The following is a 6,272-nucleotide window of genomic DNA, read 5'->3' on the forward strand; positions in this document are numbered from 1 at the left end:
ACAACTCCCACAGTGTTGACAATAATGAAGAGTTTGCAAGAAGCTTTGTAAGCAAAGGAACATGGAAATCACAGAATATTGTGCAATCTACTTCTTAGTAATAATAGATTGAAACCCACATCTGAATAATGTGAACTGTGAATTCAATTCTATTCCTTTCATCTGTGTATCTGAAAGATCATAGCTCTTTTCTTAAACAAAAGGAGCATCTTAGTATAAGACTGTAGTACAAGACCCTCTGACACCACCTTGGGTTAGTAGCCTTGCTATGATTGTCCCTGCTCATTGCAGGGGAGTTGGACTAGATAACCTTTAAAGATTCCTTCCAACACAAACCATTCTTTGATTCTATGATTGCTGCCAACACAAGGATAACAAACGATCCTGTGCTGGATGAATCTTTCTTCTGCCATCTACTAAACGAACACAACCAGAGGCACAGTCACTGATTCAGGGATATTATAGCCTAACAAAACATTGATAACCCTTTCCTGGAAACATCATTTCAGCTATTAAAATATTTGTATTCCAGCAAACAGATGATTAAGAACAGTAAACTCATTTAGCATTTACATAATGACACTTAGCAGCAGTAAGCAAGGGGAGTTTTGTAGACCAAGAGCATATCTTCCACTAGAATAATTAGAACTGTTGAAAAATCTAAACAAGCATCCAAGCACACCAGTTCTTCTCCAGGTTTAAAGCAGAAGTCAAACATACATAGAAGTTCACAATAATCACTCAGACTTCAGTCTGAAAGATTAAAGGATTAAAGGACTAAGGAAAGGGTACTTGGTCCTGTTAAAGTTAAGTAGGGATTGTAGACAGACTCTTGTTTGTATTGCATTTCCCTGCAGACCAAGTTAGCATGTTGGCAGCCCTTAGGATGTGATCATCCTCAGTTTCAGCAGGTATAACACAGGTGCTCTTACAAAGTTCCTGGAAGAAAGCAGGGACATTGCACTCCACAGCTGGGAGCTGGGAGGAGGACGGTAACATCACCAGGCTGGCCAGGTGGCCTGTGTCCACCTCCACACCAACTGTCAAGTGCACTTTAGCAAACAAGGTGTTGCAAGTGATCTGAAAGACTGGTGAGAAATCATGAGCTGATAGACTTTGTTATAGATTTGAAACAGCAACGTTGCAATTGATTTGTTCATTCCTACATTCAACATTTTTGCTTTGCTACTGACATACTCTGTAACATTACACAGGTCAGCTCAGATCACTCTTTTCTTATTCCCTCGCCTTCTACAGCCTTTGTATTTTTGTACTGCAAAGGTGGTGCCTGCACAAAGCACAAAAACAAAACAGTGCCCTCTGGAAGTATCCCAGGAAGACAAACTCACCTGAATACCAGAAGCAAACAAGCTGTGTTAACATGGCATCCTACCTGGCTCCGTTTGGCCAGAGAAAGCATCAGAGCAATAACAGGCTAATGTGACTGTACTGCTTCTCATGCCTAAGCTAGTTTGTTTTGGGGTAATTCAGATCTTTGTGCATGAAACTGAGTTTTATGCTCATTTTGTTGGAAAACAGGCTATTTTCTCATACATATATGTACACTGCAAAAGATTGAGGGGTCCCAGTCACTGCTTGTTTGCTTTGTCTTTCTCTGTTACTGAAACTCCTTTGTCTTCTGTGCATCTTGCAGTTTCAAAACCTACATTCCAATACTCTCATGTGTGCAAAAAGACACAAACTTTTCAGCATCCTCATGAAAGACTAAACTGATCTTCCTTCCAGTTTAAAAACAAAGAAAAAAAGTTTTTTAAAAAAAAAGGTTTAAAAATCCTAGGTCAGAAAATAAACAACAAAAAAAGCAGCATTAGATCCTTTTACAAACTACATCTGTTCTAGATCTCACCATCAGAAAGAAGGTACTTTGTTTCCATTTCAAGGATTTCATAAAAAAACTAGCAGTGCATATTAAAATTTGTCCAAAGTCCGTTTCTCAGGCCTGTCTCAGTATGTTCCGTGGACACAAGTCTTCTGCCCACTTTCTCTCCAACCCACTTCACCCACACACCCTCTCACCTGCTGTTCCTTCTCTGCTGTTGCACCTTTATTGCAGTCCCTTGTTGTCCACCTCACTATACAGTCAATCTGCTGTTGGGTCCATTGCTTTATATCTGATGTTCGCATCACCTGTGACAGCCTATTTGCATTGTTTCAGTCTGCTCTCCGTCTCACTTCGGCTTTCAGGTGAAGAGATATCATTTCTCACTTCCTTCTTTGCTCATCCTTGCTGTGAATTTTTACTTTCTCTGCATTGTTTAACTTGTCACCTGTTATATCTTTTTCACTGTCACTTTTTTTCTTCAATATCAAATACAATAATTCTAACACAACCTCAAATAAATTTTTTTTTCCATAGATGTTAGGATAAGTTTGGGTTGAAATTCTGTTAAAGACAATGTCATTACATTTAAAATGCAGCTGTGTATTCTAGAGAACACACACCTTTCAGCTCTTAGCAGCAGCAATGAACAATACAGGCTAATGCTTTGGCATGATACACTGCAAATTTTCTCTGATATCACCAGCTTCTACAGAAAGAAAGACTTTTCAGGGAAGCACAAGAAATTGTCCTCTTCCTAGCCTGTGCTCCTCCTGGGAATGCAGAAGGTGAAAGTCCCCAGACTTGCTGTACAATCAAAACAACCTACCATCTGCAGGTAGGAGTTTAATAACAACTAAAAGAAAGTAAGCAGGAACATATAGATACAAATTCATACAGATTTTTTTCACCATACTAGTCTTCCCTGAAATTCAGAATGAAAGATTTATGAACAGCAACATCCCAACACATAATGTGAAGAGGCTCACTAGCACCACTCTTCTGCCTTTGTCTATGACAGAAGATCGAGTTGCAAGACAGGTTCAGCTTCTAAAACTCTTTATTCCTCAGGGTTTGAAGCTATAGGGACCCGTCGTTTAGGATCTGGGACTTATCCAATCTCTGGTTCAGAATCAGAGTCCACTCCCCACAAATAATTTGAAAATAAATGTAATTTAAGCAAATCTTAAGAATATAGGAAAAAAAATCTGCAATCCATCAGTCAGAAATAGAGTAAATATCGATTTGCATTTTAGCAGCATTATACTCACATCAGATCTTTATGCAGTCATTGGAAGAATCAGGTTCATAAAACAGCTAAGATTTTCAAAGTTTTAACAAAGTAGTTCTATCCTATTTGCGTGATAGCAGAAACTATCCAACTCTCATGATCAGTTTAAAACATGCACCGATAGCACAGCTTGTAGGCTGATCTTATTCTGGCTTTCTGTCATGAAACAATTGTGTTAAAAGGAAACCACCAAGTTTCTTAGGAATTTGTGAGCAGTTCCAGTTTCATTTTGATGTTTCATGCTGACCGTACACTTGAGTTCAGTGCTCTGCACTGCTAGAAAAATGCATCCAAACAAGTTTATTCAAAACACTGTCTAAAATTTATATGCTCAAATTCTGCTTTTAATTACACCCATAATTTTTTGCTGGATTTATACCCATGTAGAGCAGTATACAGCCTTGGCATCTGAACTTGCATTTACTAGGACTGTTCTACATTCATGAAACTATTAAGTTACATTTTCTTAGTTTTCATTAGATTAATTTTACATGAATCCCTTAATGATTACCTAACATTTGCAGAACACATGCCCTGTTCATTTTCATCTATATCTATACCCATATTATTAAAAAAAAAAAACAAAACAAACCCAAACCAAATCACAATGAGGGTAGTCAAACACTGTTGCCAAGTCAGGTTGTGAATCTCCATCCTTGCCAATACACCAAACTTGACAGGACAAAGCCTGGGCAATTGGATTTAAGTTGGCCCTGCTTTGAGTGGAAGGTTGGACTAGGTGACTGCCAGAGCTCCTTTTGAACATAAAGTATTCTATTCTATTAAACAACCTTATTAATGGATGTCTCTGTGCATTTTACTGTTACTAGGTACTATTTACTTCCATACTGCAGCTCGTCACTCTATCTTTTAATTTATGACCACATTATGAGTGGGAGACATAAAAGAGGTTACAGTGGTCTCTTCCCAGGTTTCTTGGATGCATTGGTGCTACAGGTGGGACACACATACTTTTTGTCTCCAGTTAGTTCCTCATTACTTGGAAGAATTGTGCTCTAGCTCCGCACAAATAATGGTTGTGGCTGTAGTCCCATGAATCCTGGCTGGTTTGGGACTATCTATGATGATTGCCTGCCTCACAGTTCCAGTCTGACTCAGACTGTGAAACTGTGTCTCCTGCTGCCAGGGGCAGAGCAATCCATCTCAACAAACCCAAAACCACTGTTATATCTTTTTTTTTTTTTTTCCTCAGTAAACTTATCCTGTGTAGCCCTATCACATAAAGTAATTCCTGGGTAGCCTGACCTTCTTCCAGAAAAACTCCAATGACCCCTTTGGCAGCTGTCAGCAGTCAATGGTTTGGCTGACTGAACACTTGAAGGAGAGAGAAAAGTCCATAGGGCCAGAGTTGAGCTTGATCTATGATTTACAGTTAAAGTCAAGTTTGCCTGATGTCCTAACAGTTTCAGTAAAAGCAAGAGGGAAGAGATGGCAGTAAGTGAGATCTGTGCTCTTTTTGTAAGTATGTGAGAGTGGTGAATCGAAACTTCCTAAGGCACTTCTTCTTGACTGATGCTTATGCCCACTGTTTCCCTTAACTCCATCTTCACCCTCCACCTGCCACCAACTCTCAAAGGCCTTGTTTGCTTTGTGGCCTTCCACACTAAGAAAAATAGCCTATTTAGGGAGAAGTATTTATGCAAACACACCTTGCAATTAATAACGTTTTTTAAAGGATTTATTAATGGGAAAATAAAGAAAAAGGCAGAAAAATGTGAATGATGTGCAAGTTGTGCAAAGCCTATAGGCATTTTGAGGTGGTAAAGGCAGGAGATAACCCTCTGCCAGAAACATTGTAAAAGATGGATCTCGCACCTGGAGTCATAGTGATTCCCAGCAAATGCCTTTGCAGAATACCAGTGTGCTACCAAGGGAGACTCTCTACCTGCATGAACTCCTCAGGGAAGCCTTGTTTTGTTGATTGCTATGTTCCTTCTCTTCTGATTAGCCCTTTGCTTGCCTACCCCATCCACTACTTCCTCACTTGTTTGTTAAGGAGTCTCTACCTGCCCTGTGTCTAGGTGTCTGGCTTCCCTGCAGGTATTGAGACTTCTTCTGGAAGGAAAACAAAAGTGTTCCTTGTTCTCTTCCCACCTGACAGAAAAGGTATCCAAAGTTACTTCACAGTCACCATCACTGTCTTCTACTGATTTTGAGCCAGCTCTGGCTACAATAGGTTTTATTCATGTACTCCTCTTTTGGGAACAGCTCAGAGCAATTGCCCAAGAGTCAGTGACCTGCCTGGGGCATCTCATGAGCCCAGCAGTACCTGGCAGGTACTTGGCTGGGACAATCACCTAGATTGCAGGAGCAGAGAAATATGGAAGAGACATGGAATTGGGGAGAAGGTGCTGCAAAACCAGAAGTCCCACTGATAACATCTGCAAAAGCCAAAATTCCACTGTTAACATCTCTGCCATTTTGCTGGTTAGCCCATGCTTGGAGGATGCACCATTGGTACATGTCACTCTAGGACACTGATTTTTTGGTCAAAAGGGAAAAGGGACACACACTCTGCATGCTGCTCCATGAAAAGCCCTGCAGGCCAATAGCAATGATTCCATTTTTCTTATTATTAGTTATTCTTTAATGTAATTGTTATTAGTAATAGCATTCATATTCTACAAAACTAAATGCCACACCACAAAACAGGCCATCAGACTGGTTCATAATTATATTTTTCAAATGAATGAGTCCTGAACTCAAATACCAGTAAGCCAATTTAGATTGTGCACATGATCCAGGCTTTTCAGAGCACTTTTGGGCATCTAACAATGCTTGGCCATTAGGAAGCAAAATGCAACTTACTGAAGCTGAGTCTGCTCTAGCTTCCTGCTGGATTTCATTTTCCAGCTATCCAAAACCACTGAAGTAGCATGCAAAAATTGTTAACTGAAGGAAAAAAAAATATTATTACAAATATGGTGTTTAACTACATTTTTTATGTTAGGATAGGAAGGATTTCCTCTTACCTAGTTCTCATGACATAAATGTGTCACACTTTTAGTTAGGTGCGTATTCTCCCTCTGTCACGAGTAGAAAGTAATTGTGCTGAAACAACTCATGGCATTGGAGGATGAGTATGTGGGCCTGTCTCCCTATATTCATAAAACTGAAGCC

The sequence above is a fragment of the Aquila chrysaetos genome, chromosome Z (genome assembly GCF_900496995.4).
Source record: "Aquila chrysaetos chrysaetos chromosome Z, bAquChr1.4, whole genome shotgun sequence".
NCBI lineage: Eukaryota > Metazoa > Chordata > Aves > Accipitriformes > Accipitridae > Aquila > Aquila chrysaetos.